The sequence below is a fragment of the Onychostruthus taczanowskii genome, unplaced genomic scaffold (assembly GCF_017590055.1).
Source record: "Onychostruthus taczanowskii isolate IOZ18803 unplaced genomic scaffold, ASM1759005v1 scaffold58, whole genome shotgun sequence".
In the NCBI taxonomy this organism is placed as follows: Eukaryota; Metazoa; Chordata; class Aves; order Passeriformes; family Passeridae; genus Onychostruthus; species Onychostruthus taczanowskii.
In genome coordinates, this window is record NW_024503457.1 from 5,067,590 (window position 1) to 5,082,214 (window position 14,625).

The window sequence follows — 14,625 nt, forward strand, 5'->3', positions numbered from 1 at the left end:
TTAGCAGCATTAAATGATTTTTCTTTTGTTAAAACAACAAAAACAATAAAGCCCCTTTATAATATACTATGAGTTTTAGACTAGGAAATTCTGAAGCAACTATGATAACCCTTTTTTTTTCTGTTCTGATTTATTACTACTTAGCTATACGAATGTAGTGTGATCTTATATCTGTTTTGCTGTCCTACATAAATACTGACATCACAGTACTTTTACAGTCTAGGACCAAGAAAATACAGGGCAATGTGACACCTGTGCCAAGACAACCCTTAACATTTAAAGCCTTCATTCTCTTTACCCATTCAGTACTGGGCAGCTCCAGAGCTTATAGCTTCCTGTTTCCTCAGTGCTTTATTCAAACATACAATCCCATCTTAATTAAATATTAGATTGTTATATTGTTTTAACTTCCTTCTCATCCATTTCACAGAGTTATGGGATCATTAAGCTTAAGGCTGTAGAGTCCAACTGTTAACATGGCACAGTGAAGTCCACTACCAAAGCATGTCCCCAGGTGACACAGGTACCTTAAGGGATGGTATCCTTCGCCACTTCCCTGGGCAGCCTGTTCCAATGCTTAGCCACCCTTTCAGTGAAGGATTTTTTTTTCAATGTCCAATCCAAACAATCCCTGGTGCAACTGGAAACCATTTCCTCTCATCCTGTCACTTCTCACTTTTGAGAGGACACTGACCCCCACCTGTCTACAGCCTCCTTTAAGGTATTTGTAGGAAGTAGTAATGTCCCTTCTTGAGCCTCCTTTTCTCCAGGCTAAAACACCCAGCTCCCTCAGCTGCTCCTTTTAAGATTTGTGCTCCATATTCTTCATGAGCTTTGCTGTCCTTTTCTGCACACTCTTCATCATTTCAACATCCTTCTTGCAGTGGGGGCCCAGAAATGAACACAGGATATGAGGTGTGGCCTCACCAGTGCTGAGCAAAAGGGACAATCACTGTCCTGGTCCTGTTGAACACTATTGCTGGTACAGGCCAGGATGCCATTGGCTTCTTGGCCACCTGGGCACTGCTGGCTCATGTTCAGGTGCTGTTCATCAGGACACCCAGGTTCTTTTCCAGCAGGCAACTTTCCAGGCACTCTGCCCCCAGCACGTAACTCTGCATAACTAAGCAGGTGCCTTTATCATAGAAGCAGATCTGGTTGGTCCAGCAGGACCTGCCTTTGCCAAACCCATGTTTGTGCTGGCTGGGTCCGATTCCCTGGCTGTCCCGTACCTGCTGCATGACAGCACTCAAGATGATCTGCTCCATCACCTTCCCCAGCACTGAGGTGAGGCTGACAGGCCTCTACTTACCCAGATCCTCCTTCCAGACCATCTTGTAGACAGACAACATATTTGCCAACTTCCAAACACCTGGGATTTCCCTGGTTAGCCATGTGGATCCCATCTGGTCCCATAGGCTTGTATGTGTGTAAGTGGTGTATCCGGTCTCTGACCACTTCCTCTTGGATTATGGATTCTTCATTCTGCTCCCCATCACTTTTTTCCAGGATAGGGTGCTGGGTAACTGGAAAACTATTAAAGAGGCACAATGAAAGCATTACACACCTCATCCTTGTCTTCATCCTTTGTCACCATGGTTCCAATAAGGGATGAAGATTCTCCTTAGTCCTCCTTTTGTTGTTGATGTATTTATAGACATATTTTTTGTCATCTTTTCTGGCAGTAGCCAGACTAAATTCTAATTGGACTTTGGCCCTTCTAATTTTGTCCCTGCATAATTTCATGACACCCTTACAGTCCTCCTGAGTTGTCTGCTGCTTCTTCCAAAGGTTGTAAAGTTTCTTCTTGTTTCTCAATTTCCAGCCACAGCTCTCTGTTCAGCCAGGATGGACTTCCTTTCTGGCTCACCTTCTGGTGCCTATAAGATTTTCTTCTTGAAGAACATCAAGCCTTCCTGGACTCCTTTACTCTTCAGGACAGCCTCCCAAGGTAGGGACTCACACAACCAGCATCTAAAGCAGGCCAAAGTTTTCCTGTGCTAGTCACAGGTAGCATTTCTGCTGACACCTCTCCTTACTTCAGTGGCCCTTTCAATGGAGAGTGTTTTGCTCAGAATGATTTTGAAATTTCTTTGCTTAACTTTACCTGTCTGAAAGGCTAGGGTTTGGCAGAGCTGGTTAATATTAGTATGGTCAGACAAAAGCACTGCAGAAACTAAAATATCCCTCAAAATCTTCCATGGACTGCTGGTGTCAGCCCCCTAATATTCCAGTAATTACATGTTAAAGTGGAAAGGGAACAATATGCCTGAGAATTCTATGAATTGGAAGCAAGACCTTCAGCATCTGAAGTTTTTTCATTTCCCCCAGTGATGACCTTGCATTGGGGGCTTTGACTGCAACAAGATAGAATTGGTGGTGGTGATTTACACTTCACTCTACTTCCTGATTTCACTTTGGTGTCTGCACAAAATGATTGACTTGCAAAGTATTTATTCTTCAGCTGGCCCTTGGAGAGTGAAGACAAATAATTACTCTTTTTGCTCTAAGCTTTTAATTTAAGAGCTTTTGCTTTAAAAAGAGTTTCTGCATATGATCCATATACTTTCAGAGGAAGAGAATACTGCAACAATGAATAAAATGTTTAAAGTGAGCAATATATCCTATATATATATATATATATATATATATATATATATATATCTGTGTGTATTCGAACACAGCACATTTGCTATGGAATTCCTGACAGTTGTCATGATGGTCCCTCTGAAGTTCCATGTACACTTATACTGCTCTTTAGATAATTAAAAAAGTTTACAAGAAATGGAACTATGGCATGAAATGACTGTAAATGACACATTTTTCTTTGTTATTGCAAGTCTGTGTATTTCAAAGATTCCTTGCTTCAGTCTCTTAACTATGACATAATAGATATAAATTCTACTTGTTCTAATTAAGGTGTTTTCCTGTATATGTACTTGCAAAGTTACATGTATGCATACAGTTAATTTTCACTACTCTCTCTGAACTTTTATTATAACTACTTCACTGTTTTTGATATTATATTGCCATCCATTTGCAAAAATCAAGCAAAGTCTACCAAGGGGAGACAGTAAAGCTTAGCTAGTTGGATAACTAATCTGTCAACCATGCAAAAACCAGTATTGTGTTAAGGGTTTGGGGTCTTTTAAAAATATATGTCCAAGAACAGGAGACAAGTATAAACATAACTCCTCACCTAAAGAGCTTATAGTTTAAAGCCCTTCAGAAAATTACCTACATAGGATGAAAAATTCATTTACCGTTAGAGTTATGTGCTATGAAATCCAAGGAATGGTTGTTTTCTAACATAGGATTAGTATAAATATATTATATTGGCAGCATATGTTTGACAGATAGCCTATTTAGAGCATGTGCTATTACTCTGGGATTTCTTTAGTAATTGGCTTCAAAGAGATATTTCAGTATTTGAAAGAGCAGACAGTTATATATTCTGAAAGTGCCAGCAATGGAACTCAAATATCTACTAGATCAGGTGTAAAACCTTGAGCCTTAGATAATAAAAGCACAAATAAATTATACAAGCCATAGGGCAGACTTTAAAAACAGGCTGGAAAAATGAACAACTACAAAGTTCATTACTTTCTAGTCCTTCAGGATTCACATTTCATTAAAGAGGGGATCATTTCAGGCATTGAGACAGAGCACTGAATTTGTAAGCCTCTAAGGTGTGTCTAATTTTCCCATCAACTACAGGAATGTTGTAAATGGGTAGGCAGCTGTGTGAAATGAAATGCCTCTTTCAACAGTAATATTATTGTAACCAATTAGCAATTGCTAATTTAGCAGTAAATACTGTGCCAAAAACTGTGTTTGACTGGAAGAGAGTGTCTTTGTGCAGCAACATGACAGTTTTATAAATCCTCTACTACAGGAAATAGTTCTGCACGTCAAATTGTTAACACCACACTGCATGCACAAGGTCATAGAAAACCTGCCAGACATTACTCAGAGCAATGAGAGTCAAAGAACAGCCAGCTTTTGAATTAATTTTGCTAATAATGTACTGGGGAAATGGCTGTCGAAGCAGAAGGCTAGGGATGTATTCATTACTTCCACCATTATTTATATTATAACAGCATATAGGTATTCTGGACAACTTTAAGCCTTCTTGACCACATTGCAGACACATAGGAAGAGATGTTGCCTCAGAGACTTTAAATATACAATATACAAAAAATAGACAAGTGGAGGACAAGCAAAAACAAAGAGGTGCAGTGACTTGAGGTGTGGTGACTTCTGACCAGTAAACACATGAGAGATAGGAGGACACCCTACTTCACCTCCTCTGCTCTGCTGCTTGCCCAGCTGGCCTGAACTAGAACAGAAACATCAAATACCCATTTTGTAAAAGTGCCCAAGATGGTCTGAGACACCTAAGAAGATATTTTGGGTGAATTTTCCACCCTTCCAATTCCCTGGTTCTACGGACAATGACATATCCTTCTGGTCCCACTACTCAGGTTATAAGACAGGACACGTAAGAGGCATGTAGCTGAATTTGGCATTTATTATTTTATTTTTAATAGCAAAAATATAAGCTGAACCTCAGGAGCTGTGTTCCCAGCCAGTTTGTATGAATGTTTGCCCTTGTCCTCCCATTTAATCCCTGGTAGTTTTATATATGTCCTCTTCTTCAGCTGTATGGGAATAACTCTCCAGAACATGGACTGTCTCCCTATATATTTGTGGTTTTCTTCAGTGCAGTGAAACTGCAGCCATTTGATCTTTGCAATAATTGTAAAAATCAACATGAGTTTGTGAGGAGAAATTAAATAAGGAGAAATTAGACAAACCCAGAGGAATAGTCTGGTGCAAACCTTTGTTATGGTGGAACAAATAAATCCAGCAAAATGATCCAAACATTTTCATCACCTCATGCCCTAGTGACAGATTGGGAAGAAAAAGATGGGAAAGAAGCAGTATGAAGATTTTGAAGAGGTCACATACTTCCAAGGCCTGCTTCAGTTTCCTCTAAGGCATCATCTAGTGAAATCCAAATTATACCAACTATGTGAGCCCTGTTCCTGTCCTCCTTGTCACAGACCCTCAGTTCCAGCTGCATATATATGATGTGGTGGACCTGCATTTAGAAAAGCATTTTCTTGGTGCCTTAAATATTTTTAATTTCAAAGACTCTGCTACTTATCTAGAAGTTTAGTACCTGTCCTCACAAAATACTTGTACACAGGTTATTGCTGGCTACAGCATAGGTGCGATGAGGGGCAGGACAAACACATCTAGTCTATCCATTCCCATCCTAATTTGCTGGTGGTGCCTTGATTTAGAAGCAAAGTTAGCTTGCTGTCAGTAGCTGCCATTATTCCCAATTTGCTTTGTCTCCACACATAAATTGTTTAGTAAAGCACCATATTTTTTATCTGGTCTTGTTACCCTACAGTGTTCTGTGTGGATGAAAACCATCCCAGACCATGCATTTCGAGTGGGTTTGTAGACAAGAAGTTCCTCACTGATAACACCTGTCACAATGGCTCATTGTGTGATTAATAAGAATCTGTTACTAATGTAACTTTTATTTTTGAATATTCAATTACAGTTGGTAACTCTTCAATTGCATCCCCACTGCTTGTTTCCAGGATTACTCTGGCATACAGCGACAGCAGAGACAGGACCATTAACCTTCATTACTAAATTGAGTAATGGAATGCTCTGCATTGTCCTGGTATTGCTATTCAGTGTCATATTGCCAAATGCCTATTTTCTCTGACATTTCTTCTCATGACTGTAGATACTGTAATTGCTGTGAGACCTCTGCATTTTTATGTCGCTATTTTTAAATTAGAAACATGTTGTTAAATAAATCTTTTTGCTGACAGTTTCTCTAGATTCATTAAAAACCTCTGCAGTATTCCTGGTTGTTGGAAAGAGACATAAATCTAGAGGAGATGTTGAGAGGGAAATGGATGAGCAGTGCAGCTGTAAATGCTTTACTAGGTTAAGTAAAAGGGAATGACATGAGAAATCCCTCAGACAAAGCCTTTCTTTCTGAACATATGGGCTACAACTAATTTCTGATTTTGCCTTGCTCTGGTGAATGTATTTTTCTCATAGTACACCTGAATAGAAACTGCTTGTGAATGAAAATTAGTTACAAAAAGGCAGTGTCAAGCTTCCCAAATTTTGATGCAAGCATTCATGCAAGATAAACTAAACATACATTTTAGTCAGTTCATCAGGCACGGGACTGAACTGTTTGCACAATCCAGGTTTTCTTAAGTTTGTATTTCTGCTTTGAGCTGATTTAGTATTCAAGGAGCAAATGTTCAACTCTTTAAAAATTAGGTCCCCTTAAAATGTTAGCATTGAAATCCTGTGAGAGGGCCCATTAGGGAATAAAGGCTTCATCTTTCCTTTATTAAGAAGGGAAATAAGCTCCTTATGAAAATATAGCTAGTTTATTTTCCTTATTCGAGTATTATGTTATGCTGCTAAAATGACATTTCCCTTATATTACAAGCGGTTTTGATTAAGTGAAATCCTCAAGGACACTTCACCAGAAGCAGAAAACTTGATTTTAAACTCGTGGAAAACACAAATTTTATTTTCAGTCCTAAAATTGGGTAACTGTGCTTGTTCCTCAACATGGACACCTTATGTGCATAGCTGCTGAATATGAATGCATGCACAAATATCAGACAATATGCAAATATCATATCAACTTACACAGTAGAATACCAATCAATCTCTGTCAGCAGCCACTACGTGATTGCTGGATAATTAGAGTTTTAACTCATTGAGTCCAAATCTTCCTCTCCTTGTCTCCTGCAAAAGGTGTTTCTACACCTTCTGGCTTCACACAGCTGATCCTGCTCAACAGCATGTTCCCCATGTGTGACACCAGCAAGGTGACATTACTGTCCAATGGCTACAGTTCAGAGGCTGTATAAGATGACTTCCCAGATATCTGCATTTTTATTGTCAGTTTTTTTTGGTGCTATTTTGGGTAAAACAATCTCCCATCTAATCTAGGAACCACAGTTATTTTTCTTTCCTGTTTTCATAAATCAGAGCCTGGTGTTCTGTATAGTTCTTTACAGGTGAAATAATTAAATTTAATAGCCTACCTTAAAACTTAAGGAATAGAGTTGTCCTTTCTAGGTTGGTTGTCTTACCTTTAGTAACTGAAATTTATCACTAATCTACAATTAGTATATGGTTTTGAGTGTATAATAATTAAAATGTACTTTCAACAATATCCAGCAGAACAGATAACTGACGTAAAAGAATGCCTTCAGATATTACTTTCCTGCTGGGCAGGAAAGAAGAATGAAGCAAAAGTTATTAGTTCATTGCTTTGTTGGAGCATAATATTTTCTAACAGTCTCACAGAATAATAAAGTTTACATAGCTCTCTGATACACAAGCCCTGAGAAATTTTATTACTTCTGGTGTTCAGTTAACTTCACTGTCATATTTCTTTCACCTCATCTTTGTGTGTATGAAAAAAACCTGTACAGGCTAGAAATCTTTTTTATTGCTAACTACTTACGTTCCTCTTACATGCTGAATGAGGCCTGCACTTTGTGTATTGGCAAAAGTAGCTGTTGATCATTACTGGAGTGGGAAGAGCAAACTGTGGGGGAAGTCAAATTAAGATACTCTAGATTCCAAAGATACTGGTATATAGGAAAGAAAAGAGGGAAACTTTAATATTGTTAAAGGAGCAATTGCATCTTATGCTGGGCAGCTCCACAAGCAAAATGGAATTGCTCAGCATAACATGCAATCAAACCCAGCAGAACTTCATTGATGAAATTTTTTGTGTGTGATTCTGTGGGATGATGTGATTTTTAAAGATGTCTCTCTCCCATTTTTGACTGACTGTTAGTAGGCTATGTGCAAGTTCATAGCCAGACAACTCACGTGATGCTGAGACTTACACACTATGCTTGCCCACAGAGCAGAACAATGCAAGTACCAAAGGTTGGAGAGGCAGCAAAAAGAGCTAGAGGCTGCTGGGCAGCAGGCATCTCTTTATTCCTTTCACCATGGCCATGCTCCTGCCCAGCCTCACAGGAGGAAAAGTCTTACCCAGTTTTGGCTCTGCAGTGATTAGTAATGTAAAAAAATGACTCTGTTGTCAAAATAGCACTGATCAAAGATAATCTGTGTTTTATCTAAACATGATGAAACCACAAGAAACCAGAGAACTGGAGCTGCCCCACGCCTTGACTGCAATGTCCTCAGTGACAGATAAGTTTTGGGAGCATCTTTCCTTCTCAGTCTTTTTGAAAATTGTATCCAGTGTTTTGATGGATGTGAACTGCTGAATAACACAAAGTGCAGTTCAGCATTTTAATCTCTGTTATTAATACATAGATAAAAATTATATTCCATTAGCAAATTGGCCGGATATATTCAATTCCTTTTGCTTGCAATGAAATTCATTAGCTTGGCAAAAAAATGACCTTTTCCATTTTGAAAGAAGTAAGTCAATTTTAGTGCTTCAGTCATAATCGTGGAAAACTCTCCCTTGGAAGAATTAAAAAGTGGCTAAGTGCCATTATACATTGAAGGATGCCACTCAAATTGACTTCAAGTATGCTTAGACTCCTAGAATGATGCACATTAGGACAAGGAACAACATGAGATGTAGGTCTGTGACCTGCAGGACCTAACCATCATTCCTGTTTCATTCACACAACCTATTTTAGCACTACTTCTGCTTTTTGTGTACAATATCCCAATTATTTTAGAAATTCAATCATATAATAACGAATTTGTTTCTAATTGCCATTGCAGATCTACTTTATAGTATTGTATACTCATATGTCTTTTAAGTAATATTTTTCTTAATTAATATTGTGTATTTCCACTTAATTAGTATATTTCCATCTTAAATATGTCCTTTCATTAATCTTTGTATATAAGGATAATCTTATCACTCTTAGCTTCCAATACAAAATGATTTTTTACCACCAGATATTTTTCAATGACATGGTTTTGCACTAAAGTACAAAGTTGAAATACCAGCAGTGTTTTTCTGTGCTATCAGACTGTTTGAGGCAGAAATCTATTACCCACAGGATTAACCTGCTAATTTTTGGGCACTGCAAGAGTCTTTCTTTCCCAGTTTCTGTCAGATTTCAAATGTTTACAGGATCATACATTTTGAAGTAGGATTTCTTTCACTGAAAATACTAATGTGTGTTTTTCCACATTCATATTAAATTCTTTAGGCCTGTATAGCCTCAGAAAATGGTCTTTTCAAATCCTTTTCCATGTTGAAAGCCATTCTATCGTCATTCCTCTGCTCTGCATGAGAGGTTTCCACATCTTGCTTGCAGTTCTAGTTCTTCCATCTCATTACCCACATTTCCTGCATTAGTCCACAAACAACTTCATTGTTTCCTTTTGACCTCACAGTGTTTCCTATGTCAATTGAATATAGCCAACCTGATCAATTCTTTCATTCACAGAAATACATTTTTCCCCCCCATTCTCTCCATTACTTTATTTTCTGGCATAGCCTTATATCTGACCACATCCCCATTTACATTGATTTACCTTTTATTTATTAACACCAGCTGTTTACACAGACTATGTGTTTCTCAATCACAACATGTCCCCTGCAACGTAGATGGATGTTTTTCTTTATCTGTTTTTCTAGTCTTGGTTGCTGAAGGCCAGTGCTCCAGACAGTCAGGTGCAAATTCACCCTAGGGAATTATGCTCTTTCTGGGGATGCTTCCTGAAGGTTGAAAGACCCAGGTCCTTAAGCAGAGTTTCCTAGGCAGGGTTTTGCTGTGCTTTTGGCCAGAGCTGGCCTGCACATGGCCATTGCATGATTTTACCTATCATGTAATGTAATGTGGTGAAACCATTCATTAATGTTTCCATTGCAACCATCAGCGCAACATTAATTTAAGGATTTTTCTTATTTTCTTGGATCTGTAGAATGATGGACTTGCTTTTTTTCTAAGTTACAAGCTACAGAATATCAGTGGTCTTGTCTTAAAGCATGCTTCAGTGTTTCAAAGATACGGGTAGGAATTAAACTACTAATTGCAAAAGAGACCAGAGCGTTATGGCCTCAGGGAAATATCTACACTGTTCAATGTTCTTTGAAAACCTCAGGCTGTGCTTGTTCCATAAGGGAACACCTCAGTGCCCTGGAAAAAAACCCAGTGTGCATTATTTTCCCACCCATGAGTGGACAGTATTGTTCATGCATTTTTTCAAAGCATTTGGGGGATAAATTCTCTGTATATTTGGTATGTGCCGTTGTTTAGCAATGCCATTAGCATTCGGAAAGCCATCCATTTGTATCTTTCCTGTGATGATCAAACTCTTAATAGGCCTATAAAAGCACAGATTTAGTTTTTAATCCACTAATTTTTGTATTTCTGAATAATTATAATATATTCAATGCCCAGGATGACTTCATGTCCCTCTGCGAAGGGAAAAGCTATCAGACTCAATCTCCAGTGGGTTCACACAGAAGATTCAATGCCCAGGATGACATCATGTCCCTCTGCGAAGGGAAAAGTCAATCTCCAGTGGGTTCACACAGAAGTGGATCACAACTGCAGTCCCTAGGTGTGGGAGTTCCTGACTCATAGTGCATTTTGTGCTCCTTGTCAAACTCACAGTCCCTGTTCCAGTACGGCACTCCCAAGTAAAAGGTCCTTGGCAAGGGTCTGCAGGAGGGAATTTCACTGGATGTAGATTATCATGGAGCTCAGGGGCTTCTCTTCTTCTTTGTGACTGTGAGAACAAGGGGGAGATTACTGAAATGAGAGCTCTATTTCCAACATTGAAGCCAGGATTTGGGGTAGGGCTGTAGCCACTGTGACCACACTGACGGCCGGGGTGTGGGCCAGATCCCATTTTACCAGGACCACCTCATCTCTGTGGGGCTGTGCTTGTGAGACAGAACCTCCAGTGATGCTGAATGATAATAAAATAAACGTCTTTATTTTTAATAGATGGACAAAACAGACCCAAAACCAGACAGTGTTTTCCTGAAATGCATGGACGCTATTGCATACAATACAAATGAAGTTAAAACATATATATCTATATTATGCTTCCTATCTGCTTTGTTAAGTATAGTCTTAATATAGCATTTCTGACACAGACAAAAATATACTTTTTTTTTTTTTAACTACATCCACAAATACTGCCCTGATTAATAGCAGACTTACAATAACTTACTAACTGCACATGGAAATTGACCAATACACTTGAAGGGCAGAAGGAAAAATGAATAACAGTTTTTTCCTATGATACTTCTATTTGAACTCCTAAATTCTTGTACTATATGAAAATAAAAGACTAAATCTGACTTTATTTGATCCACTTAATGTTTACATTCAGTTCAGGTTCACAAAAGTATGGTTTGTTTATAATACATATACCATCCCATTTGGACAAGTAGAGATGAAATAACTTTTTTGACATGTCAGCTATGTTATCAACCTTGATTTTATGAACACATCTCATGCAACGGAGGAAAAAAAACCCTGTCAAATAAATGTTATTCACAAATGCTAAGAATATGAAAGTAAAATGTATGATTGTATCATGAATATTTTATCTTAAAATTGTAGGCTCAGAAACAATAACCTCAGTGTCTGAAAATGAGCTGTTTGCTTCACTGATTATAAATCCAATTTACTGCACAGTACTACTGTCCACAAATTGCAAAAAGGGAGAAAGACTGATAATTCCTCTGAAAATAAAATCTGCTTAAAGAATCATGTCCTGTTGGCATTTTGCTTGTAGAAGTAACACAGTTTTTGTTTGTTTGTTTGCTTTGGTTTTTTTTTTTTTTTTTTTTCCCCCCACAGCTATCAATCTCAGATATGGCATTTGGTTATATGAACAGCTCTGCAAAATTTAATGGTAGGACAGCTGAGCTAAGGCAATAAAACCTGTAAACAGACTTTGCATGGGGCTGTTTGGTTTGGCTTTTGTAGTCCATCTAGGCAGGAATACTGCATGAAATTACATCAATTTAAAAAAATTCTATAGGATAGAAAGTTCAAAATATTCTGATAATGTTGAAAGCTCTGGTTTGAAATTTTTTGGACTAACACTTATTTTTTTCACCTACCTTTTTTGAGCATTTTAAAACCACTTCAATTTTTATGGCAACAATGGAATACAAAAGAAAAACATATTTATTTTTCAATCAAAATTTCTTAAATTATTCCAGCTCAATCCATCTTCTCTTTTTTTTTTTTTTCCCCACAGATGGGCATTTTGAAATAAATAATATCAAAATGTTGCTGTATTCAAAGCATCTGGTCACTATGCAGCATCTCATAGTGAAATTCTAACAATTCCTAGACAAAACTGAGGTAAGAGAAAAGTTTTCAGGAAGGCCTACAGGTGACTGTAAAATGGGATCCTCTAACTTAATTTGGAACGGCAGCATAAGGCATTGGCTATGTAAGCAGGTAAAACTGTGACTTGATATTTTCCCATAAGAAGGGATTCAGACTAGCAGATTTGGACTGAAAATGGAGAATAATTCAGCAGTGCTTCTGTTCTTTCCCTCTTTCCTCTGCAAAGTCTTTTTCCTTATCTCCCTTCTATGGTTCATGGGGGAATTAAGACTGCTGGGCTTGTGTTTGGTTTGTGATACTCAGCACCCTGAATTTCATGGGTGGCCTATTAACTCATCTTGCAGGAATTTTTAATTTCTTTGCTATAGTGGCTCTTCTGAGTTTTTAGTGCAGATTCTGGTTTTGATTCCCTCCACCCAGAGCACACTCCATATTGGTAAGCACAGTAGTACTGCAGGTCACAGTGCATATTCAGAAATGAGTTGCAATGTTATTTTAAATGCAACATAAGGAGAAAAAAACCCCAACATCTCTGAAATTAATTTTCTCTACATATTAAATATATATGTATGCTGTTAGGACTCCACAAAAGGAGCAAAACATATCTAAGGATTCAACCTTGTGAAAGCTTATGTCAACACTGAATCCACAAGCTGATGGCTTCTTCCTTTAGCAGCAAAACCTATTCCTGCATCTCCTATCCTCCAGTATAACTCCTCATGCTGTGAGGGTTAAAAAAAGAAATTTCACTGGTGACCACCAACAGGAGGATATCTGGATTTCAACCGAATATTTTGTGTCATACACAGATTTTTAAAAGAATTATTGGAGCACAACTCTCAATTGTAGAGAAATGTAGACTCATTTCTAGAGCTCACACTGAGAAAGGCACATACCAATGGGGACAGACACAATCATCTTGGCCGTGGGCAAGTGGGAACAACATTGCGTGTTCCTGCTGGCCCGGGCAAAGTCAGCAGAGGCCTCATCTCCCCACTTTGCTGCTTCTGGCCAGCACTGCCATTTGTGAGCCATGTCTTTTCTGCACCTGGCCACTACAGCTGCTCTGCAGGCTCACTGAGATGGCCAGGAGGACAGGGATCAATGGAGGAGTCCGGCACTCAGTGGAAGACACCACTGTGCCTCTCGCTATATTTGTGGGTTCACCATTCCTTTCAGTTCCTCTCCAAGCTGCTTTCAGAGGCAAACACTTAAGAGATGTGGAAAGCTGTACAGCAAGCCTGTTTTTTGAGAAATTGTTGAGGAAATGTTATTTTCTATGGAAAATATGGATTTTCCAGAGTAATTCCAGCATGACCAAGTCAAAAGACTTTTTGGCATCTTTAAGAACAGCTTTTTTTAGCAAGTGAAAATTGGGAATTTTCTGCAAGGAAAACCCTCTCATTTCTCTTTTCAAGCCTTCTTGATTCGCTTTACTTTTCAATATTTATTCCATTGGTGAAATTGCTTGGTGTCAGACTGCTTTGCTTGTGTTCATTTTCATGATAAGTCAAGATAAGTCTTCTCCCAACACCGAAAGATTCTATTTAGTTTGAGTTTTTCTATAAGAGCCATTTTTCACAAGCTGAATTTCACCTCCAGTTATTGCTGTAAGAATTTTGGTGACAGTGACTAACCACAGAAGAAGAAAGAGAACACCCATATTAATGTATTTTGCTTAAGGTTGCCTTATATCAGCTATGACATAGTTTTAAACTGGTGATTTAATTTTAACTTTTAAAAATTAATATATCATGTTTAGCACTCCTATAAGGAATTTATTACTATTTGTGCATTTTGCTGTCTCATACAAATAATAAAGTACTAGATTGTAGTATTTAAATTTCTTTATGAGGAAAAAAATTACCAGGCCAAAACCCGAGGGAATTTATCTATCTGTCTTTGTTCAAGCAACTAGCTCTTTAGCAATAAATCACTTATAGTGTGGCAACATATTTTCACTTAATGCCAATAAAATGCTGAGTGATAATATTTCAGACTTACTGTATTATAATCACTTCATATGATATCCTAGCTAAGAACTGTTGCACATTTTCTTATACATATATTTTAAATTTTAAATATTTTTAATGGTACAGTATATAGCTCTGGATGGAAGGAATGGGATTGAGTGCATACTTTAGTAAACACTCTGTGATATCTAATCCAACATATTAGATAACAGCAGAAAAGAGTTCCTCCCATGGGATGCTCCTGCTCATAGAAACAACTTAAAGAATGTGCAGCGGCATTTTATTCCCAATTCTTGCTTTTCTTCTGATAAAATGCT